The sequence below is a fragment of the Apium graveolens genome, chromosome 7 (genome assembly GCF_009905375.1).
Source record: "Apium graveolens cultivar Ventura chromosome 7, ASM990537v1, whole genome shotgun sequence".
Classification (NCBI taxonomy): domain Eukaryota; kingdom Viridiplantae; phylum Streptophyta; class Magnoliopsida; order Apiales; family Apiaceae; genus Apium; species Apium graveolens.
The window spans coordinates 19337689-19363873 of record NC_133653.1 but is presented as its reverse complement, the minus strand read 5'-3'; the positions used below and the strand labels follow the sequence as shown (position 1 = coordinate 19363873).

The window sequence follows — 26185 nt, the reverse complement described above, 5'->3', positions numbered from 1 at the left end:
GAGTGTCTCAGATATTGTAGTAATATTGTATTAAAATCAAATCCAATCAAACAACATAGAGTCATAAATAAAGACAGAAAAAAAAATGAAAATACAGAAGAAACAAACCTCATGGATAGCTGATGACCGCCCTGATAACCAATAATTTCAATATGAAAGTACTTAAACAACTCTGGACAGCAAAAGATATTCCAAATAGGGCACATTCGAACCCAATTCAATCACCGAATCGGTGAAAACCCCTTAACAATTAGTACACAAGTCAACTCAACTCAATTACCTAACTCGACTAAAAAAAAAACAAAAACAAAGGTAAAATTTTAATTACCTAACTGAATACAAAACCCTAGCAAGTCAAATAAAAAAACAATTACTAATCAAAGCTTGATGGGAGGGAAGATGCTAAGAAGTTCAAAGCCCTTAATATTACCTGCAAAAATTAAATCAAAAATTAAAAATTAGAAAGTCTACGGGGGAGAAGAAGATGTTGAAAAGTTCAATTATCGGGGAAACGAAGGAAGTTTGTGTTCGTCAAGAGAAAGGACGGTTATGACGAGAGGGGATAAGGTGAGTGAGAGAGACGAGGGTGAGTGAGAGAGGGGAGCCTAAGGAAGAGAGATACCCGAGAAAAGGGGGTAAATATTGAGACAAAAAATATTATTTATTAAATAAATAACTGAATTTTTTATATATACAATACATTTTTTAATTTATATAATATTTTATATTACATTCTTCATTCATTAGTCAACCAAAATATAATTTTAATAATAATTTATGATAATAATTTCACTTTAATATTTTTATAAATTAAAAAAATTACCTAAAGTAACACCAGCTGCTTGTCTTACATGTTGTGCAACACCGCCGTTTCAATGCAACACTAGCTTTATAACTATTGTAACACTAAATAAGAGTTGTTACAATATGACAAAAATTTATTAGTTAATGTAACGCTTCATTACAGTAGCGTAGTGACAACTCAAAATCTGGGGAATAAAAACCAAACAAAGCTGCTAGACCCACAACAAATACCTGCAGAAAATATATCTGAAGCACACACCCAACTGCACACCTACAGCTAAGACTACTCACAGCTACAGCTACAATTTTTATAACAACTTGGAATGATCCATATAAGCAGCTAATGAACAGGAGGGGCATGAATTAAAGTACAGGAAGCTTTCAGGTTACAAAATACATGCCACCTTTCAGTAATTAGACTAATTGGATGGAAACTTGTACATGTTAGAATACTTATTCAGCAAAGTAAATAGAATGTTGCAACTGCCATAATCTATTCGGAAGCTAAGATTAAGCATTTAAAATCAACAGACTAGGCTGCTCAATTCGGAAGCTAAGATTTAGCATTTAAAATCAACAAAATAATGCCCCTCATAGCACTAAACATATGGATTTTGCGAAGGGGTTATTCTACTAACCGCATAAATAACAGCCATAATCCTTACGTTTGATTGTAAGGATTAGTCTTGAGGTATGTTTCTCAAGGATTAGTGCCTGAAAATATCAAATTAGACATTTTTTTATGCAGAAACAACAATGCATTCCACCTGCTAGCTACCATCAGTAACTTGTCCATTAGACCTTCTGCTCTTCCCTTGGCATTGCCCTCTAGGCTAAACCTAAAAGAAAATTTTACTGTAAAACAAATATAGGAGCTAACAATGTATAGGCAGCCAAAAAACAAAGAACAACCAGAACACACATACAATACATGCCCAACTACCCAAGCGTGGCTAACTGCCCATAATCATTCAAAAACACCCAATCAAGATGCAAGTTTAGCAATGTACAGGCAGCCAAAAACTAAAGGAAAGCAACTGACATATACAAGATGTGTCAAACTACCCAGGCCTAGCTAACAACGCATAAAACTGCAGAAACACCCAATATAGATATAAGTCGAGCACTCAATAAAATGAAACAAGTCATTAACCATATGATAGAAACACAGTACCATTATTGTAAGAATTTAAGAAAATCTTATAATTGGCAAATTAATACATGTAACACAAAGGAGTAACGGACTAAAATATCAACAGAAACAAACTCCAAGGCAGTTAATATAAACGAAACAAACTCCAGGGAAAGCATAACAAAGCCGAACCAAAAACAACATATCAAGTATACACTAAAATGTAGGAGTTGAAAATATACAAAGGCATTTCAGACACGGCTATTACTAGACTTTAAAGAAATTAAATTTGACCTCCCCCAAATATAACAGTAGGAAAAATACATAAGCAATGCAAATGCATATATAAACACAAATACACTTAATAAATATAAGTATCCAAACACAAGATCAAACACAAAGGAGCTACGTCTCACTCCACGTTGCACAATCACAACACCGAAATAAATACACAATTTATCAACACAGCTAAACATCAATGTACCACACATACACATACAAATCACAGTAACAAATAGCTATCCCATCCGCAACCTAATTCACCTGTTTACCTTCAACCGGAACCGCAACAAATAAGAAAAGTGTAGAGAAGTTATTATACCAAAGTGGTTGGACTAGTGGTTTAGAGTAGCCTATCATAGGTTGAACAAAAGAAGGAGGTTCAACAGGTGTGGGGGAGGGGGGTTAAACACCTTTCAAAGCCAAAGTTAGGAAGAATGTTAAAAGTTACCAACAAGCCCAAGACTCTCTCTAGATCAAGAATCTCGACAAGGTCGTCAAAAGGTGTTGTAACACAAATAAGAGAAGAGCATAAATTAAGATCATAGTCTGCCAACATCAACAGCATACATCTTACACCACATACAATACACAAAACTTTGCAAAACTGTTAATCCCCTAAGGTCTATCATTTTAGAACAAAAGAAAATGAATAGCAAGTCCATTTTCTTTCTAATAATAGTTTCCGGCAAGCATATGAAACATGGCTTAGAAGAGTATTTCTAACAAAGAGCATTACCTTGTACAGGAGGTGTCACCAGAATTGTGACATGTGTGGTGATCGGTGAATCTCCATTATTGTCCTGCTGGGGTTTTCGGTAACATTTTCAGATTTTGGGCAACACAGTCAGGTTTAAGAACACAGTGGTATGCATCTCCTTCTCTCTAATCTAACTGAATTAGCTCTTTACAATCCAATGATCATTATTGTTCCCCAGTTGAACTGTTACAATTAGGAATAAACAAAAACCGAATCAAAAACTGCACCAAAGAAATCTGGATTTTAGTAAAAAGATAAAGGAAGATTCATAGGAAAAGGGGAAGAACCCATAAGGGAGGAAAAAAAAGTAAACGAGATGAGTTTATATGAACCATGGGTCAGGATTTACTCAAATTATTTTTCTTTAAACCGATTAGACGGTCTAGATTAATATTATCGGGTAATCCGGGTGATGCATTATGGAGCCAATACTTTTATGCCACATAACAATCAAGTGGATGATTTTCTATTTTTTATGTACTGAATTAGATACTAATTAATAATCAATATAAAATAACTAGACAATTTTAAAAATTCAACAAAAATTACTATACACTCAAACGATTATCTAGATAATTATAAAAATAAAAAATCATTTTTTTTTATTTTTCCCCATTTATTCGATATCTGTAAAAAAATCTAATATATAATTAAAATATTTAGAGAATAAATTATATATTAATTATAAATAGTTTATTTTATTTTAAAAGAATCGATACTTCATTCGGGACAATAGCGCATACATGGGTTAGTCTATTCTGAGTACTTTGACTGCTATATTATCTCACAAAATAAATATATAAAATCCTAATATTGATGGTACACCCCTAAAATCGATAGTCTCTAACATCCATACAGACGGATCATGGAAATTTTAATTTAAATGAAACGATACTTCATTCGGGACAGTAGCGCGTAGAGGGGTTAGAACTGTTTTGACTGCTATATTATCTCAATAAATAAGTAAATAAAATCATAATAATGATGGTACACCCCTAAAATCGATAGTTTCTAACATCCGTATGGAGAGATCGTCGATATTTTAATTTAAAAGAATCGATACTTCATTCGGGACAATAGCGCATACAGGGCATAATCAATTATGATTGCTTTGACTGCTATATTATCTCACAAAATAAATAAATAAAATCCTAATAATGATGGGGCACCCCTAAAATCGATAGTTTCTAACATTCGTACGGATAGATCGTCGAAATTTTAATTTAAAAGAATCGATACTTCATTCGGGACAGTAACGCATAAAGGGCATAGTCTATTTGGAGTGTTTTTACTCCTATATTATCTCACAAAATAAATTAATAAAATCATAATAATGAAGGTACACCCCTAAAATCGATATTTTCTAACATCCGTTTGGGCCGATCGTCGAAATTTTAATTTAAAAGAATCGATACTTCATTCGGGACAGTAGCACATACAGGGAATAATCTATTTTGACTGCTTTGACTGATTTATTATCTAACAAAATACATAAATAAATTCATAATAATGATGGTACACCCCTAAAGTCGATACTTTCCAACATCCGTATGGGCGGATCGTCGAAATTTTAATTTTAAAAAATCGATACTTCATTTAGGATAGTAGCGCATAAAGGGCATAGTCTATTCTGACTGCTTTGACTGCTATATTATCTCACAAAATAAATAAATAAAATCCTAATAATGATGGTACACCACTAAAATCGTTAGTTTCTAACATCCGTATGGACGGATCGTCGAAATTTTAAATTAAAATAATCGATACTTCATTCTGGACAGTAGCTCATACTTGGCATAGTTTATTCGAACTGCTTTGAATGTTATATTATCTCTCAAAATAAATAAATAAAATCACAATAATGATGGTACACCCCTAAAATTGATATTTTCTAACATCCATATGGACGGATCATCAAAATTTTAATTTAAAAGAATCGATACTTCATTCGGGACAGTATCGCATATAGGGCATAGTCTATCATGATTACTTTGACTGCTATATTATCTCACAAAATAAATAAAAAAATCCTAATAATGATGGTACACCCCTAACATCGATAGTTTTTAACATCCGTACGTAAAAAATCGTCGAAATTTTAATTTAAAAGAATAGATACTTCTTTCGGGACAGTAGTGCATACAGGGCATAGTCTATTCTTACTGCTTTGACTGCTATATTATCTCACAAAATAAACAAATAAGATCCTAATAATGATGGTACACCCTAAAATCGATAGTTTCTAACATCCGTACGGACGGATAGTCGAAATTTTAATTTAAAAGAATCGATACTTCATTCGGGACAGTAGCGCATACATGGTATAATCTATTTTGACTGCTTTGACTGCTATATTATCTCACAAAATAAATAAATAAAATCCTAATAATGATGGTACACCACTAAAATCGTTAGTTTCTAACATCCGTATGGACGGATCGTCGAAATTTTAATTTAAAATAATCGATACTTCATTCAGGACAGTAGCGCATACAGGGCATAGTCTATTCAGACTGCTTTGACTGCTATATTATCTCACAAAATAAATAAATAAAATCATAATAATGATGGTACACCCCTGAAATCGATAGTTTCTAACATCTGTACAAACAGATCGTCGAAAATTTAATTTAATAGAATCGATACTTTATTCGGGACAGTCTCGCATACAAGGCATAATTTATTTAGACTGCTTTGACTGCTTTATTATCTCACAAAATAAATAACTAAAATCATAATAATGATGGTACACCCATAAAGTCGATAGTTTTAATTTAAAAAAATTAAAGGAGTTAAAGAGTCTTTTCTTTTAAGTGAAAGTAAGTTATTTGTATAAGGTTATATTCAAATAATGTTGAATAAAACGCATTGTCTCATGTGGTGTAGTGGTTTGTTCCTCATTTTGTTATGTGGGAGGTCATGGGTTCAATTCCTAGGTTGTGCAAAATTTCACAAAATTTTTGCTTAAGTACCTAGGACTGCCACCTCATCCCTGCCAGCATAGTGGGGCCCGCATGAGGGACACCCCACCTGCCACATCAGCAGAATAGAGACCGCATTGCCACGTTAGTAAAGTGGGTCCCACATGCGGGGACCCCCACCTGCCACGTCAACAGAGTGGTTACCACATGGTGGGACCCCCTCCTGCCACGTCAGAAGAATGGGGCCCACATGTGGGACCCATTTCCCTATCTACCACGTTAGCAGAGTGGTCCCACAATCGCCATGTTCGCAGAGTGGGGCCCACACAGGGGACCACACCAGCGACAAGTCAGCAGTGGGGAACCCCTGTGTGGGACGCACACGTGACACATCAACATAATTTTAAATATTTTTTAATAAAAAATTTAGTTATTCTAATTTATAAATGGAACGACAACACTTTGTGGTACTTATGCTAACATAATTAAATCATGTTGTAATATGGTAGAGTATCATAATGATATAGCAACATTATTTATGGAAACATCACATAATTATGTTGTATAAGTCCGTTTATGGCGTAGTGTTAATGTGGCTATTTACTTTTATTATAATCGATTTTTCATTTCATGAAGAGCTCTAATCTCCTGGTTGCCTATATGCTATCGGGTATCTAACACCCGTAATTCCATTCTAATTCGCTGATATGTGTGTAACGGGTTTTATAAATTTTCATTTAACATGTAATCGTGGACTACAGTTAATGAGTTTTACTTATGATACAAAAAAATATAGCTTGACAAGATTCAAATGTGGTATAGGAGTGTTACAAAGTACTATTTGAAAATGCTAGTTTATTATGAGTACATGTCAAATGAGAATTTTTGAAATCAATTATCCACGCATCAATATATTAGAATGAATTGGGGTGTCTGATACTAAATAACACTGGGAGCTAGAGGGGATTGAAGTTTCTACTTCATGATGGTGATATGCGTGTAAGTAAACCCGATAAATATAATGACTTGTAATATAGAAATTCAATTTAATTAAATTGATTTAATGGTCCACTCTTAGTAAAATGAATAATGATACGATGTATGGACGAGGTAACTCAAAATTATAGGGGATGCTAGGATTGATTTGCAAGTGTTATGATGGAACCAATGGAGAAGCAGTCTGCATAAACTATGCGGGTTCAGTCTTGCTCTAGCCTTCAGTGTAATCCTTGGAAGCGACCAAGACCAATTTATACTTATGGTCTGTGTACAATTTTCTTTAAAAAGATTGGTTGAAACATCAAAGAAGCACAAATACGTGACTGAATGCATAAATTATGTAACATTGTGTTTATACATTCTTCACTTTATTTAACTGCCTCGTGCATATTACTTTTAATTTTTGCCTATGTTCCTTTGTGCTTTGAATTATGTCTGCATATGAAATATGTAATAATAGTAAAAAAGAATACGAATTGATGGATTTTATTTAAGACTATACAAATATGTAATAATAGTATGTCGCCATTTACATGTATAATAATTTGAATTGTGAGCAGGGAATTGAACATCTATAGTCTGAGGATGTTTCTGTTTGTATTAAATGAATGTGGTCAAAGTGAATTGGTTGCTTAATCCATTTGTGGTTCGAGATGTGATGGACGTTTGCAGCTTTTCGGCTCCTTGTCAAAAATTAATTTCTTAATGTCTATATTCAATTGTAATTTACAATAATATTTTAGCTCCTAATACACATGACCCCCAGGCCACAACCAACGGTTAGAAACAAAGAGGTATGAGGTAAGTGTAGTGCCAGTGAATTACAAAAGAAACCATAATGAATACTTTAAAATATTTTGTTCAATAATCCTCTAAAAAGGAAAGACAAATAAACAAGTGTTTGCTACCAAATTAATGTTGTTCGCTACAAAATCAATGTTATCCGACATAAACTCTCTGGATTAAAGACAAAAACCAGACAATGGGATTCTTCAAATCTTTTTGTGTTACTTGTTCCTCTTTTGAGGGTGATAGAGATGGTCTAAACTGTTTTTTGGTTTGCACCCATGATGGCATTTAATCTAGTTGTATGATTCTCGCTTAGGGTGCGAGAGGTTCCGAGTTCAATGCTCGGAATTCCCCTTTCACCCGACTATTTTAATTTATTTATGATTGCCCATCTTATCACATAATACTATAAGTCTACAAGTAGTTCTCCACTTTCATATGAGATATAGAAGACTTAAAATTACTTCATAAAAATTCTACTACATTCACATTCCAATCAAACAAACATTAAAATATAGGAATTGTCTAACATAAGGAAAACAAAATCTAAGTAATATGAAAATTTAAGGTAAAAACAAAACCAGTTCACTTGCAAACAAAGCAGTAGCAACTACTTACTAAATCTCTTAAATTAAGCTGACATAACAAATAAGAAAAAAATTTATCTCGCTGCCTTGAAGAAACTCTTAGCTCAAAATTCTTTAATGGTATCTGTGTTTTAACTCCCTTTATGCACCAAGCACCCTTAGCACATGTTATGGTCACAATCATTTAGGGCGGTAAAATATTGACACTGCCAGACATCTGTCAATTGGACATGCTTTTCTTTCACTAGAGTAACATCAACTTCAGATAGCCCATTTTCAGAAAATTCGAAAAATATCTTCCAGTTACCTTTGTTAAATTTATAAGCTCCTTACGAAATATTTTATTAAATTTTTCTGAGATAACCTCATCCCTAAAGTATTTTTGCAGCTTATTCTCATGGAGCCTTTTTAAAGCCACCTCAGCCTCACCTTGTGGTTACTTAAATATAAGTCCATTTTAACACTCACCTTGTATTTTCGTATATATTTCTGGTGGCATAGAATATCCATAAATATAAGTCCATTTTAACACTCCCCTTTATTTGAAAATCTGCACCCAAGCTTCCGTAAAAAAGCTTAGGTGTTCTCGCTGACAATATTTTTCCTCGAGTTTCTGAAGTTTCTTATTTTATATCTGGCTTAGATCTGCTAATGCTTTCTCTCTTCACTTTTCATTCACAGCCTACCTTTCATAATAATGAGCATATCTCTTGATGTATTCACTACTACAAAATTAAACTTAGGATACATTACTTACATAGCACCTTTAATTTGTGTTATGCAAGTGAAAGGGTTACATAGCGTTTATCTCAAAAATGCTATCTAAGATATTCTAAAAAAACTATAAAAAAAAGAAACATAAATGAAGAGAAGTAACAAAGCATTTATAAATGAAGCGCTATATAAGAAGTAAGTAAGAGAGCGTTTCTGGAAAAAGCTATGCAAGTTACCATATTTTAAGTAATTTTGTTTTTTTTTTAAATCCATAAATACTTGTATAACACTTTTCTAAACGTCATGTAAATTAATAAATACTTGTTCTCCATGCTATCATGTTCATGTTGGATCGTGTTATAGATATACAGGTTGAAATGGGACCTTATTAGGATGCCGACCCGTGGATCGAGCATATTAATAAAGAAAATGTTTTAGAGGTTCTAAATGCTTAATGGCTAAGCGCGTCCAGCCTTGTCTTCTATATTAGGTAATATGACTACAAATCAAATTTAATGACTTGACAACAAATTTCTATCACGGTTCTTCTTTGTTTAAGGTATATGTCTGAGGTATTTTTATCAAAAAATCTTGACATGGCAACAACATTCTCTTTTGTATCACCTTATCAGGTGTCTCACTTAGTGGATAACTCTAATACATTTTTGGCGAAAAGTTTGTTGCCAAATGTTGACAAAGACCACCTATTTTTTGTGCTTTATAAGGTTTCGTAAGTGACACCTATTATATTACATGTATACATTTTTTGTTTAAATATATTTGCTTCTAACTCTAACAAAAAATATATACAAAACACTGGATCTTGGTGGCGATTAATACAACAACATAGAGCATCTACTATTTGGATCCAGCTCCAGTGACCAATGCAACAAATGTCCACAATGTGAAAGCTCTTGTAGAAATGTTAGTTAATATTTAAATTGTTCATGTCTAAAATATAAAGTGCACGTTGACCACTAATGTGTTGCTAACAGTGGTGTAAAAAAATTTCTGCACAGTGCTATGATGATGTTTCGGACCAACTCTGGGAAGAAGTACACGGCTACAATGTTTAACAGTTTTAAATGGACCAAAGTAGTTGATCAAGTTTTTTTACTTTTTAATTCAAATGACTTGGTTATATTACTATTTGATTTGGATTGCTAGAAGTCGATTCTATTTATTGAAGATTACAGTGATTTGTGTACTTTATTTGAGAGGGAGTATGCTCTGTTATAAGTAGCAAGTAGTAGCACACACGAGACAGTGATGTTCTCTGTACCTTTTACAATTGGTCTAGATTTCAGCAGCTATTGGTAAACCAGACCTAAAGAAGAGTTAGCTTTACGAGAAAGGAGATCTTAATTTAAATTATCAGATGAAACTTCTTAAATAGTTAATTACAAGTTGATGCTTTTGGATATGTACAATAGTAGATTTTCTGCTATAATCACCGATTGGAGTACAGGATTTAACATAATTAAGATCCCCTTGACTTTCCAAAGCTTAATTTTGTGTTGTAGTTATAAACCATAATATCTAATTAAATGTAAATTATCGGTGCCATCATCATCAAGTGTCAACTTCCTTTTGCCCATTCACAAGGACTCTATTCTATATCCAAACATTCAAATTCCAACTTTCTTAAGGATATATTATTATCAAATGATTTCACAGTATATTAGGTGCTAGAGCACTCTTCCTTTTACAATGAACAAGCTTTGCTTATTGGAAATGATGACTTACAGTGATCAAGTTATTTAGTTATTTATGCCTACAATTTTGACATAAGACTTGTAATTATTTAATTTTATGATCTTCTCTTTATTTTTATTTGAATAGTGCGAATTAAATGATGAAATTATTGTGGATATTTTGTTCGATCGTTCATGGAGGATTTATTATGTGCTGGTCGGACACAAATTAGTCCTAATCTAAGTAAATAAAATTCTTAAATTGAATTGTTTTTATAAATTACAAGTGCATTTTGTATCTGATCTTAAAACAAATATTTGTTTTTTTTGTTGTGTAGAGTTTACTTACACCTCTTAACAAAATGGTCTGCTTCCAAATTATAGCAATTGAGAAATGCTTTTTAATATCAGGAATGCTATGTAACACCTGAAGAAAATTGTTAGTGTACTATCATGTATTTATGACAGTACTTGAAATATATATGAAATATATATGAATTGAAGTGTATTAAGGTTTTCCAACTTTTATTGTTGTGATTTGAATTCAACATTTTTTTATTATAATTTAATATTTTTTTATTGAATTTATTAGAAGCACGAATATTAAAGGTTACAAATGTGCAAGAAAAAAAATTATTTATGATTTAAAGAAAATAAAAAACCATGAGTAGTTTTTTCCTAAATGAATGGGAGGTTTTTAACTCTTTACTTCCATAGGTTTCATAAAGAGCTATGGAAGGGTTGTTGTTGTACTTGCATAACGTTTGTGTAAAAGCTATGCTAGTACCTATTGACTTTGGGTGATGCATACTTGGATAGCACAACTATAAGTGCTATGTAAGATCCATACTTGAATATCAGTTTAAAAAGTGCTATACAAATTAACTTCACTTGGATATGACTCGCTTGCATATGACTTAAAAGTGCTATGCAAGTTAGAAAATAAATGCTATCCAAGTTCAATTTTGTAGTAGTGATTCCTCAGCCGATAACAATTTCACATTCTCCTCTCGTCGGAGTCTCGTCTCGTAATAACCCTTACATGCCTTTGGATCATATGCATTTCATGGTCCTACCCATATCCAACAAAACTAGTGCTTGCAAGGATGCTTACAAGTACTCAGTAGCATGCTCCAACTGTACAAACAAACATCAAAAGATCGTGTTCTCTCATTTAGATGATAGATGGATCCAACATGTTTTTGAAGACTACAGGTGTATCATTATTGATTTATGTATTTGTGTATTCTCTGGAGAATCACAAGAAAGTTTCTATGATTAAACAACAATACAATCATAAAATCATACATAAGATATCACCATTTCCGTGTATATGTGACCATTAAAAGACTTGGCCATACTTTAATACCCACATATATTTATTTGATTTTCTAATTTGTAAAATATATATTATATTAATTATGTGTTAAGTTGTATAAAAAAGCTATTAGAAGAAATAATGCAAGGCTTCATCATGGTAATCTTTAAAGTAAATAATGGTCGGTTGGCAATGATTACTAAAATATAGCTTGTAAACAAGCTAAAGAAGCTTGACAAGTAAATAGTTATAATATCATTGATTGATTAGGCATTCAAAATGTTAGAGCAACTCCAATAACATTCATATAAAGGATCCATACCTAAAATTATAAGAATTCAATCAAAATTGGAACTCCAACAACATCCTAGTAGTTCTTCTTTGCTTCCTTAACATTGTGGAACTTCCAAACCAAAGAAGCTTAACTATTCCATATCTTACTTTTGTTAATTAAATATTCATTTCCCTCCTTCTTTCACACTCCTTTTTTCTCTCTTCTTTAAAAAAATATGAACAGGATTTGAATTTAATATTATAATAATAGTAAGGACCCAAAATAAGGATTATTGTTAGAGTTGGGCTACCTTATAATGTTCTAGATAACTAGTATCCTATTAATTTATATTATTTTTAAGGAACACGATACTATTGGAATTGCTCTTAGAGAGAATCCATTTATTCGAGACATATGTATACAGTGAAAAATTTGGCACTGGTGACTTGACGCAGCTAAATTTTGTGGCATGAGGCTCATTAATATATGATTAAATAACACTCAAATCTTAAATTATTGAGAATTATAAGGTATTCAAGTTTTAATTAAACAACTTTGCAAACTTAGAGGACTATTCAATTTTTTGTAAAGAGATAAAAATAATATTGTATTGAGCCAATTAACAATTAGTCATTACCCTTCCATTAGGACACTTGTATAGTCAAGTTTCAAAAAAGCCCATATGTCCTTTTGGTGAACCACCAACAAATCATGAGTATGCATATATCTTAATAATCTAAAAATCATTGTTTCACTTTAAAAATATATTATCTATAAATATACATATTCATATATTACTACTTATTTAATATTTGACCTTATCCTTTTTGTAAAAAGATGTGCCCCTTACTAGTAAATAATTTATTCTTGGATATACTATCTCTTACTATCCAAAATTGCATAATATTTAAAAAAGTTTGTTTTATATTGAAATAAATGCTATCCAAGTTCAATTCTGTAGTAGTGATTCCTCAGCACATGCTCTAAGCCTAATAACTTCATATTCTCCTCTCCTCACAGTCTCCTAATAACTCTTACAGTCTCGTAATAACCATTACACGCCATAGGATCATGTGCATTCCACCTTAAGGTGTTAGAGGAACACTCACCCTCACTCGAAAGCCCATTTATGAGTCGAAGAGTGGAACACCGGCGTCGGGTATTAATTGTCTTTAGTGTCCACATTAAATTATGAGAATGTTGGGGGTGGTTGGGAATCGAACCTTAGTTCTCCCGCCAGCCTAAGCAGCTCATCTAAAACTTAAGGTGTTAGAGTAAGGCCCAATAGGATCATATATTTAACACCTAGGCATATCCAACAAAACTCGTGCTTGCTAGAACTCTTATAATTACTCAGTAGCATGCTCCAGCTCTACATACAAACATCAAAAGATTGTGTTCTCTGATTTAGATGATAGATGCATCTAACATGTTTTGAAGACTAGAGGTGTATCATTATTGATTTCTGTATTGTGTGGACAATCACAAGAAAGTTTCTATGATTAAACAACAATGCCATCATAAAATCTTACATAAGTTGTCACCATTTCCCTGTATATATGACCATTAAAAGACTTGGCCATACTTTAATACCCCCATACATTTATTTGATTTTCTAATTAGTAAAATATATATTATATTAATTATGTGTTAAGTTGTATAAAAATGCTATTAGAAGAAATAATGCAAGGCTTCATAGGGTAATCTTTAATATAAACAATGGCAAATTGGCAATGATTACTAAAATATAGCTTGTAAAGAAGCTAAAGAAGCTTGACACGTAAATAGTTATAATATCATTGATTGATTAAGCCTTCAAAATGTTAGAGACCATCCATTTATTTGAGGCATATGTCTACAACTTTTGTGAAAAAAATTGGCATTGGTGACTTGATCCAGCTAAATTTTGTGGCTTCAGGCTCATAAATATATGATTAAGTAACATTCAAATCTTAATTTATTGAGAATTAAAAGATATTCAAGTTTTAATTAAACAACTTTGCAAACTTAAAGGACTATTCAATTTATTTCTAAAGAGATTAAAATAATATTGTATTGTGCCAATTAATATTTAGTCATTTACCCTTCCATTAGGGCCACTTGTACAGTTTCAAAATAGCTCATATGTCATTTTGGTGAACCACCAACAAATCATGAGTATGCATATATCTTAATAATCTAAAAATCATTGTTTCACTTTAAAAATATATTATGGATAAATATACATATTTATATATTACTACTTATTTAATATTTGCCTTTATCCTTTTTGTAAAAAAAATGTTCCCCTTACTACTAAAATAATTTATTTTTGGATATACTATCTCTTACTATCCAAAATTGCATAATATTTAAAAATGTTTGTTTTATTTTGTAGTTAAGTTACATTGTACATAACATTAAAAAAAGTATATTGTGCATTGTGCATTATATTCAAATAATTTATTTTTAAAGATATAAATACCTCTCATCAATTAAAATTTCATATTATTTAATAAAAAATGTGTCTTTCATATTATGGTCATAACAAAAAAATCCAACTATATTATATATAAATATATGTAAAAAATTGTACTTTATTTTTTCCAGTTGTATACGGATATAACAAATTAAATGAGTATTTATGAAATTTGTATTTCGTTGATGTTATACTTTGAAATCAATGGTAATGTTATTGACTTATTTTTAATATCCCTGTATTCTACTATAAATACCTGCACAATCTATGTTCCTGATATACAAATTACAAATCAAAGAGTGTCCTTTTTATGTATTATTGTATAGAATGATACTAAGAGGACCTCTCATATAATGATAGTGTAAAAATATTTAAATTTGTAAACAAAAATGTGTTATAGTTTATCAAATCCATATAATTTGAGGATGTTCATGGTACATCATTATATTGAAATTATTTTTTTAAGATGATGATGTTTCATGAACAATCCTTATATTATATAGATTTCCTTTTTTAATAGTTGTATTCATAGAAATAGAAATGCATATTAATTCAAAAAAATTAGTGATACAATTTTCTTTTATATTATTGGTTAGTTATATTATCCAGGATTTGTGAATGCCATGAGTTGTTTCAATAATTTGGAAACTTGAGCTAATCTGATCCATAACCATATGGGAGATAGGATTGCAAAGTCTTTTTGCCATAATTTTTATTTTTCTGTTTATCAATTTTTATCATGTATATTTATATTCATCGGTGAATATAATAGTGGGGTACCGGTGATATATCACTATATCAAAATTCAAATATTTAAGTGTTGATTTATCATACTTTAGTTTCTAATATAAATATGTATCAATGCTAGAAAAACAATTAGCTAATTTTGTTAATGTGGCTATTATGTACTTTTGTTCAATGAATTTTTCATTTAATGAAAAGGTCTTTGGAAAATCATCTAATGTTGCCTATATGCTATCTGTATCTCACACCCCTAATTCCATTGATGTGTGTGTAATGGGTTTTATAAATTTTTCATTTGACATGTAATGGTGGACTACCCGATAATGATTTTTACTTATGATACTAAAAAATAGAGCTTGACAACATTCACATGTGGTATAGGAGTGTTACAAACTACTATTTGAAAATGCTAGTTTATTATGACTACATGTCAAATCAGAATTTTTGAAATCAATTATCCACCGGTCAACATATAAGAATGAATTGGGGTGTCTGATACTAAATAACACTGAGAGCTGTAGGGGATTCAAGTTTCTACTTCATGCTAGTGATATGCCTCTAAGTAAACCGGATAAATATAATGACTTGTAATTTAGAAATTCAGTTTAATTAAATTCATTTGATGGTCCTCTCTTAGTAAAATGGATAATGATACGATGAATAGAGGAGGTAACTCAAAATTGTAGGGAATGCTGGGATTGATTTGCAAGTGTTGTGAAGAAACCAATGGAGAAGCAGTCTGCATAAACTACGCCGGTTCAGTCTTGCTCTAGTCTGCATTGTAATCCATGGAAGCGAGCAAAACCAAATTATACTTATGGTACGTGTACAATTTCCTCTAAAAAAATTGGTTGAAACATCAAAGAAGCACATATATGTGACTGAATGCATAAATTGTATTACATTATGTTTATAGATTCTTCAATTTATTTAACAGCCTCGTGTATATTCCTTTCTATTTTTGCCTATGTTCCTTTGTGTTTTGAATTATGCCTGCATTTTCTAGAGAGTCTGAATATGAAATTTAATAATAAAAAAGAATATGAAATTGATGGATTTAATTTAAGACTATACAAATATGTAATAATAGTATGTTGTCATTTACATGTATAATAATTTGAATTGTGAGAAGGAAATTAAACATCTATAGTCTGAGGATGTTTCTGTTTGTCTTAAATGAACGTGTTCGATGTGGATTGGTAGGATAAGTGAGTCTTCCACTAGTACTGTTCGGTTTTTTATCAAATAAATAATTCCCTTGGCTAACTCTCGATCAAAATCTTTTAATTCATATACGTTGCTATCATTATTAATTTCTACCATGCGTCGGATACTTGTATTCACGAGTTTTCCCATATTTTGGAGTAATTCTCATTACATCATCGTTCTATATTGGTACACCTTTAAGTCCTTTAATAAACCCATATTGCAGATGATAAAATCTTTTTGATCATCTAGCAAAATCCATATTGGTGTAGTTACTAATTTCTTCTTTATTCCACCTCCCTTTTTTCTTTCCTTCCTTTCTTCTCTTTGCTCTATCTTAAATCTTTAGTTCTTGAAAACATTCTTCTCACTTGTCTATACAGATGACTTTTTATTTCCCTTGTCTATTATAAAGGACGTATTCATCCAATTAAATCCTCAGATGCTTGCAGCAACTTCTAAATCCTACTCTTGTCCTTACTTCTTCCAACCTCCATATTGCTTTGATTTCGGATTTGAAAATCACATCATAATTTGACTTAATTTAATTGGAATCAATTTCCATCTAACTGACCATTAATTGGTAAAATTAACCAATTAACTCACTTAATTGATCAATTGCACCAAATGATGACTAGCTAAATGAAATCAAAGACAAATTATATATAGTCGGATTGGTTGTAACAACCTCTTTCAAGAACCGAGATCATAATTATTTGGAGTATCAACAGAAATACCAATATTATACGGAATTATACTTTCTATCTTTAAAAGTATGGTATTTTCCAAAAAATTGGGCAACATCTACTTTATATTATTGACTACCAGCCGTACTCAAGCCGACACCAACAATCAATCAAACAATCAACAATCAATCAAACAACCAACAATCAACGCACAAGTATGTCAATCAACTACCACTTTATAAACTCACCATTTCACCATCACATATAATACTAGCGGGTATAACCCATATTTTTAGTCCAACTTAAGAATATAGCGAACAATTCTTATTATACCATACCTCTTCTCATTTCTTCTGAATATAACAGAATATCACTAATGAGTACAATTACAAATTATCCTAGAATTCTTCTAGTTCATGTTTCAATTCAAGCTCTCTAATTAACAATTTATATATCCTTGACAATATACACTTTTTCTTATTAGTTCACTCGTTCAACTTCTGATAACCAACACCTGGTCTCAACCAACACTATCATAATATTGTGAAAGGATTCAATTGGTTTTAAAGCATTACTTATTTAAAATTTTCGCAGTTGAATCTCCATATCTTCATCTCCATTTATGTCTTTCTATACCGAACCCTCTTCACTAGCTCAGTTATGAACATCAAATTTAACATAACTCACTTAATTAAGTGGGAAAGCCCAACCATTCCTTGAAGAACACACTCAAAGTTTATTCGTAACTAGAATTTCTTCGATCCTGAACCTTCGTGGCAAGTATCTCCCATATGATTGAGGTATGCTTCACCTTCACAATGCATTAATTGATTGTCTGGTTATTATTAGGAATTTCTTCTTCTTCTGTCCCATCAATCATTTTCCTTATCCGATATACACAACTTTACTTTCTTATTTCTATAGTTAATTTATCTCGTACGGTTAGCTAACTACTCCAATTCGCGCAAAAATCTCAGACTTGAAACGCATCACGTATACAGATTTGTGCCTCTGAATTGATGTCCTTATAACAGCCACATTATTGGCATAATGATTCTTCTTTGCACGTAAATGTCCATCATTTATTGGTTTGCAATCATCCATACTCAACATATAACTCCATCTGCTACACAAGATCATTTCACTTTTTTTAAAATACTCAAAGAATAGACCTTACACAAGAAGAAAATTTGTATATGTAATTCTGCTTGGAAACCTTCTGTAAAAATAGAAGAAGAAAATAACAGTGCAAGGAAATAATCGGAAGGATCCATAAATTTATAAATTATAATTGAAGAAGAAAGAATAAATGATGATTTAGATATGAATGATACAACCATATTTGTACTCAACATGGCCAGTCTTTCATACTATATGCACACAGCACATGATTAGGTGGCGTCCTACCAGACTCTTCGTTATTCGGACAAAGAGTCACACCATAACACTGCTTGTCTTAATCAGAAAATAAGACTTGAGGGGAAAAATGATTTTAAAAGGAATACAACAATTTTCTTATCACCTCATAGAGCTGATCATTAAAGAAGTTCATACATTATTCAAGATTCATAAGAATATATAGTATTGTAGAAAAGAACGATATCATTGGTCGACATCCACATTTCATCTATTTACAGCTTCAGCGCTTGTCCGATCAATAGATCCCATTCTGAGTTATATATTAACATCAGAAAGATCTCTGAAATGCCTTTATAAATTGATTATTATAATAGATTCCTATTTATTTAGTCTTGTATCTTTAGCGTCGTGCCTTCGCGTTCAATGTTTTAATAATTCGACCATAGGTGTGTCCTCACGAAATTTTTATTCATAACTTCAAATTTCTTCTATGTGACTTAAAATGACCACTGGTCATTCAACATATCGACTATTTTATTAATAAGGTTCTTCTTTTAGAAAAGTTTGGGAATTTGCTCAACCTCCTTTGATCATGCTCGGGAGTCTTTTAAATCAACGTATTCTTTAAACTCTAATAGTCTCAAAGATTTGATGTATAGTTTCTCCGCACGCTGAGTCTGTTATTAACATTATGAAAAAAAATTTGAATTCCTCTACTGAGAACAATCGAAACTTCTTCATAATGGCGGGTCTACTTGACCCTCTGAATTCACAATACTAATTCTAAAACACGTATTCTTTTGGATAATTTGGATCTTATAATAAACAAAACTCAAGTAGTAATTTGACAACCAAGTTTTAAAACTCGTTTTGTTCAAACGACTTTTAGAAAATTTTTGTTAAGAAAATCTCTTTTGAAAACTGTTTAAAATTTTGAAAATAATACACCTGGTCGTCATTAGTATATGAGTTGGTTTTCATCCTTCTCAACTACCATAAGGTATTCAATTAGGGAAACAATCAGATAAGAGCCCATTCATTTCCATATATCTTCTACCCCTTATTGGGTCCATTTTGCCTTAATTAGTTGATGAAAACTTTAGTTACCGTTGCATACTATCTCATTCATAATTTCACTTTAAGGCTTCTATCCTGGTAATACTCCCATCATCACTTTTGCTATTGCTAAGTACACCAGGTCTATCAAATAGTCAACAAATCTATTCTATAAGACAAAGTCTGTTGATATCACATCGCATCGCTACTATACATATTACGCTTGTCATAATACCATAATATAATTCCAGGAAAACTCTGGATCTCCAATCTTCTCAAACTGCTTTAAAACCCATCTAGCTCACTCTACAAGATAATCATGTGTGGCATACTTACTAGTGGCTCCATATAACCTGTTAGCAGCTATTCTCCGGAACACACGAATCCCCTCTCTAGGTTTCTTCTCACCTTTCTTAATATCTCGTGTACTCACTATATATATTGTAGCTCTCGAATCCATCCTCATAGGTGTTGTTACCTCCATAAAATAGGCTTCAAACGGATGGTAGGGGATAAGGTGTGGGATAAATTGAAGAGATGCACTTACGGCTGAATGTCCGGTAGAACCAGAATCAGCAGGTGGGGATCCTCAAATAGCTGGTCTCACATCATGGGATAGAATAATAGCTTTAAAAGGTGCAACCGTCGCAACAGGAGGTAATATGGCTAAAACCGGTGGAAGAGCAGGGCGTGAATCAGATGATGGTCCTTCGACTGAAGGCTCCGAATGATCAGACGATCCAGGGATAAAAGAATCTTCCATTGCTGCTATCTGAAAATTATGTCTCTAGATAAGAATCTTGAATCTCATCACGATTCATACCAAAACCTCTTATACAGTCGCACTCAACCTCTCGATGTCATATTTTTTAATTTATTAATCCTAATCCTAACCCTCTATCCATTCCCGACAATCTAGGCATGTTTCAGTGACTTATAACATGTCGCTCTAATACCAAACCTGTGACGCCCTCCAAACCCGGGTCAGAAGTTTGGGGTTCACAACAAACACACAATATATAAACCTGTATATAAAATATTATATGCATTGAGCCTTCTTTACATAACCACAGATCGCAACAGGTTAAAGTATGAAAATAAGCCACAACCTTAACTTTTATTACATCGTACCAAATCCCAACTAGTTCAACTTACAGCTGCTAATGATATCATTCTTACAATCTTACATAACTCATCTACAATATAAAGCTCCTGCTAGCTCGATCCAACTTAACCTGGAATCCTAGCTTGCACACTGGACTGGGAATCCTCGGTACCAACAATTTTCTTTTCAACTGTAGAATAATATAAACAGATTTGCAAGAGTCAGCTAATTAGCTCAGTAAGTCATAATAGCAATAATTGTGGTTAAACAATTATCAGTTGATGTTAGGTCACACACACTGTGGAAGGGGGTTAAATACAGTGTTTACTACAATCAAATCGAACATAAGAGCTCAAGTAATAGAACACATATTTTATTCAACACAATAAACTCTGTTACAAAGAACTGGTCTCTCTCAGTGATGAACAAATTATCACGAGAGCTGCTAGGGTTACAATGAATAATATTCTCGATTAAGATATCACATATAGTATAAACCCTATGTCTTTGTTTATATACTTCACAGTTACAAGATAAACTTCTAATTGATTTCGAATATAATTCTGTATCCTAAAATATAGCAATCAGTTATCTTTTCTTCCAAGTATTCTATTCTTCATAGAATTCTTCTCCATGCATATCTCTTCTTGTTTTAGTCTTGATCTTTTTTCCCTTGATCTTTTTTCCCTTCAATCAATCGCCTTCCTTATCTGAAAGTCTTCTTAAGTCCTGATATTATCTCCTGATAAATATCTTCTGATATCTTAAGTTCTGATAACTTAAGTTCTGATATCTTAAGTTCTGACTTCAGTATAAGCACTGATTTCCAGTTAAGTCCTGATTTGTCCTGTTAGTTAAGATCTGAAAACTAAGCACAAATCATCATTAGACATGACATCATAAATAAATCTAACAATCTCCCCCAACTTGTAAATTATCATAATATACAAGTTCAACAGATATTTGATGATGTCAAAAACATTAAGTACAAATGCATGAGAATATGACTAGATAACTACAAGTTACAGTCCTTACAGCTTTACCATCTTTAAAGTCTGATATCAGCTTCAATCTGTATATACTTCAGAATTTAAGCAATTGTAGATCTTAGACTTGGCTTCAATTTCTGATCTCTTTGATATCAGGAGTTGTTCTGAGATAATTCTTCAACAAAATTCTCTCAGCATATTGAAGTTCATTAATCATCCTCCTTTTTTCTTCTCTAAGCTCTGCAGTATCTTCACCAGTTTGAAAGATAGCATATCTGAGATCATTTATTTTTGCTTTCCTTATATTCTGATCCAGTCTGATTATATAGGCCTTATCAGACTCTGGATTGAATTCAAGTCCCTTAATACCCAGAAATGTATTGATCTTTGCAGTATTGGGCTTCATCTCAACAATTTCTCCATTGTGAGATCTGTACTTAGGACAGTATGGGCTGTCAGACTTTACAGAGTAAAGCCTCTTCTGTGTTTGAATATTTGATTTTAAATAACCTACAACACCATCTGTTGATTTGTTTTTCACTTGAAGTAGAAATAGAACATGTTCCAGTTCTCAAAATACTTCAATGGAATAGCATTCTTCCTAATCTGGAATACCCTCCCATCTGTCATAAAGTATAACATGATATCTTCTTTCAAAACAGAGTGGTAAGCCATTTGTACAGATTCAAGTTGATTCAATCTCTCAGGAGTTGCACCTACTCCTGGTTCACTCAAAGAAGTTGGATCATTGGTAGTGTTGTGTATTATTTTCTCTTTAGAACTACCCAATCCTGATTTCACTACGCCATAGATGGGCAAATAAGACACTTTTCTAATGTAATGCCTGTTTTGCGTTACATTAGACAGACTTTTTTGACCTATTGTAACACTAACGAAATAGCGTTACTTTACATGTAAAGTTACTGTTACGTTAGAGGGCTTGTGTTGCAGAAGAAAGCTAGTGTTACAATAGTGCTGACATGACGTAACGCTTTGCTTTATCATTATAATAATATTTAATTTATTTATTATTTTTTTGGGCCCCACTAGTGTACACGTCAGCAAAAGTGGGTCCCACCTGTGGGCCCCACTAAAACTTGTTCAAGAAAGTGGGTCCCACACTAATAGGTGGACCCCACATGTGGACCCACACTGCCACGTGGCACTGCCACGTCAGCAAAGCGTTACGTTAACTTTTCTGTTACAACGCTACTGTTACATTTGCTCAACCCTGCCACGTGTGCACCGCCACGTCATTAAATAATTAAATATTTAATTATTTAATAAATAATTAATTAAAAAATTAAATAAATAATAATTAAATAAATAAATAATAGAGTAGTGGGCCACACATGTGTGCTCCCCTTGTGGGCCCCACATGTGGGCTCCCCTTGTGGGCCCCACATGTGGGCCCCATATTAAACAATTATTTAATTATTTAATAAATAATTATTTAAATAATTAAATTAATCATAATTAAATAAATAAATAATAAAGATGTGGGCTCCACTTGTGGGCCCCACATGTAGGCCCCACATTATCCAATTATTTGATTATTTAATAAATAATTATTTAAATAAATAAATAATAATTAAATAAATAAATAATGGAGAAGTGGGCCCCCACATGTGGGCTCCCCTTGTGGGCCCCACATGTGGGCTCCCCTTGTGGGCCCCACATGTGGGCCCCATATTAAACAATTATTTAATTATTTAATAAATAATTATTTAAATAATTAAATTAATCATAATTAAATAAATAAATAATAAAGATGTGGGCTCCACTTGTGGGCCCCACATGTAGGCCCCACATTATCCAATTATTTGATTATTTAATAAATAATTATTTAAATAAATAAATATTAATTAAATAAATAAATAATGGAGAAGTGTGCCCCACATGTGGGCTCCCCTTGTGGGCCCCACATGTGGGCTCCACTTGTGGGCCCTACATGTGGGCCCCATATTAAACAATTATTTAATTATTTAATAAATAATTATTTAATCAATTAAATAAATAATAATTAAATAAAGAAATAATAAAGAAGCGGGCTCCACTTGTGGGCCCCACATGTAGGCCCCACATTATCCAATTATTTAATTATTTAATAAATAATTATTTAAATAATTAAATAAATAAGAATTAAATAAATAAATAATGGAGAAGTGGGCCCCACTTGTGAGCTCCACATGTGGGCCCCATATGTGGGCCCCACATTATCCAATTATTTAATTATTTAATAAATAATTATTTAAATAATTAAATAAATAAGTAATGGAGAAGTGGGCCCAACATGTGGGCTCAACTTGTGGGCCTTACATGTGGGCCCCACGTTATCCAATTATTTAATTATTTAATAAATAATTATTTAAATAATTAAATAAATAAATAAATGAGAAGTGGGCCCCACATGTGGGCCCCACATTATCCAATTATTTAATTATTTTATAAATAATTATTTAAATAATTAAATAAATAAATAATGGAGAAGTGGGCCCACATGGGGGCTCCACATGTGGGCCCCACATGTGGACTCCACTTGTGGGCCCCACATGTGGTTGGAAGCTGCTGAGGACTGACCTGAACATCATTCAAGAGATAGAAAAGTGCAACGATGGCGAAGAGGTCAAGCTTTATGTAGACACAGTTGTTGACCCTGTAATTGAGCCGTTGTGTCAGATGCAGCCACACGTGATTGTCAGGCCGAGGAAAAGCCTGTTTGAAGGTATGCCTATTGCTGATAAATAATTAGGTCCCCATTAAGTACACATCTCTATCTATTTCTGTATCTCTTTATATATACATAATGGGACTTGGATGTCCATATTAGTTGAAGATAATTCTTTGACTTGGATTTTTTTCTTGCATAAATACAGTTTCACCGAAGAAAATACAAAAGCGGAAATATATTACCACACATGAACTCCAGCAGAAGCAGAACCCAAGGAAGATTGTTAAGAAGACACTTGAGCCCAGTCGGAGGTATGCGTTACGATCATCGCCAGCTCTGTTGCCTACTCAGCAAGATGCAACTGCTGGGCAAGGAAACGATAAAGGGTCTGCTAGAAGGAAACTGCAGTTACAAGATGATATTATTCTGGATAAAGAGGTATTTTTTTAATTTTCCTTCTTAAAAACATAAGTTATAATGATTATTGTTGTGTTATGTCAATTTAATCACTGACCTTGTCTTCATAAATTATTGTAGTTGCCCCCACCACCATTGACCGAAATCAAAAGAAAAAGACCCCGTACTTTGCAAAATAATGAGAAAATGAAAAATCAGCTACAAGGTGATGCACGCCAAGTAAGATGTCCCCTTGAACTTGCTATACCTGACATCGAGGTATCCTTGTCAGTGTTCCTCTTTTTTTTCTTCTAACCAGGACTGTAACACTTGTAATATTCACTTAAACACTCCTTCCAAATTTTTAGAAAGAAAGTACAATGCATAGTTGAGCTACACTAATAACAGTGCTGATTTATAATTATTGCAGGTGCCCCCCCCCCCCACCGCTACCAGCATGTGAGCAAGAAAGACTTAATCGAATGAAGGAAAATGATAGAAGGTTGGAAGAACTTGGGATCAAAAAATTAGTGATTGATTTGAGAGCTCGATCAGCAACAGTTATTGAGAAATCCAAAGAAAAAGACAAAGCCTCTCCGGATGATGATGATTATAATCCGGAAAGTGAGGACGAACATGATAGTGATGATTCATCTGAGGTATGGATTTCTTTTACATTCTTCATTACTTTGGCCTTCCTTCCTTGTTTCTTAAGAGTGTAAATTGTGTTTTTTATTAGTTTAAGACCTGATATTTTGTTTATCACTATATCAAGTTTCCTATATATTTTGTTTTTATTTTATACTCTTTATTGCTTTGGCCTCACATTATATTTGCAATCCTAATAATTGTAGAGAACGAAGAATGGGAAGAAAAAGAACCATGTCCCCCTTGGACCAAGAACTCGTTCGCGAGCTAATGTCACCGCTGCAACAGAGAATGAACCATCGCAAGCTGGTAAAACATCTGACAAGGAAATGAACAGTAAATCTAAGCTCCTGAAACCAACATGTAGTAAAATCTTAAAATCCGCGAGCAATTTAGAATCACGTGGGTCTGTATCTGCTTATTTAGCAATGCGGGAACGTCAAAAGCAGGGCATTCTTCCGCCAACAACCGAGAATGTGCACGCTTCTAATTCGGAAAATGTTGTTGAGGAAGAAACTGAAGCAGGTACTTTTACTTTCTAAATATAACTACGCATGAATTATGCACACTAATTATTTATTGATGGAGAGGCAGTA

General features: G+C 32.6%; 1 long non-coding RNA gene across 1 annotated transcript; it reads right to left on the bottom strand.

Moving 5' to 3' along the window:
• Positions 1-245: 245 nt before the first annotated feature.
• LOC141670746 (uncharacterized) lies at positions 246-3238 on the bottom strand. The gene is made up of 3 exons (XR_012554709.1): positions 2955-3238; positions 1443-1643; positions 246-430 (listed from the first exon to the last, which is right to left on the bottom strand). It is a non-coding gene; the product is annotated as an uncharacterized LOC141670746 (long non-coding RNA).
• Between the last annotated feature and the right edge of the window lie 22947 nt (positions 3239-26185).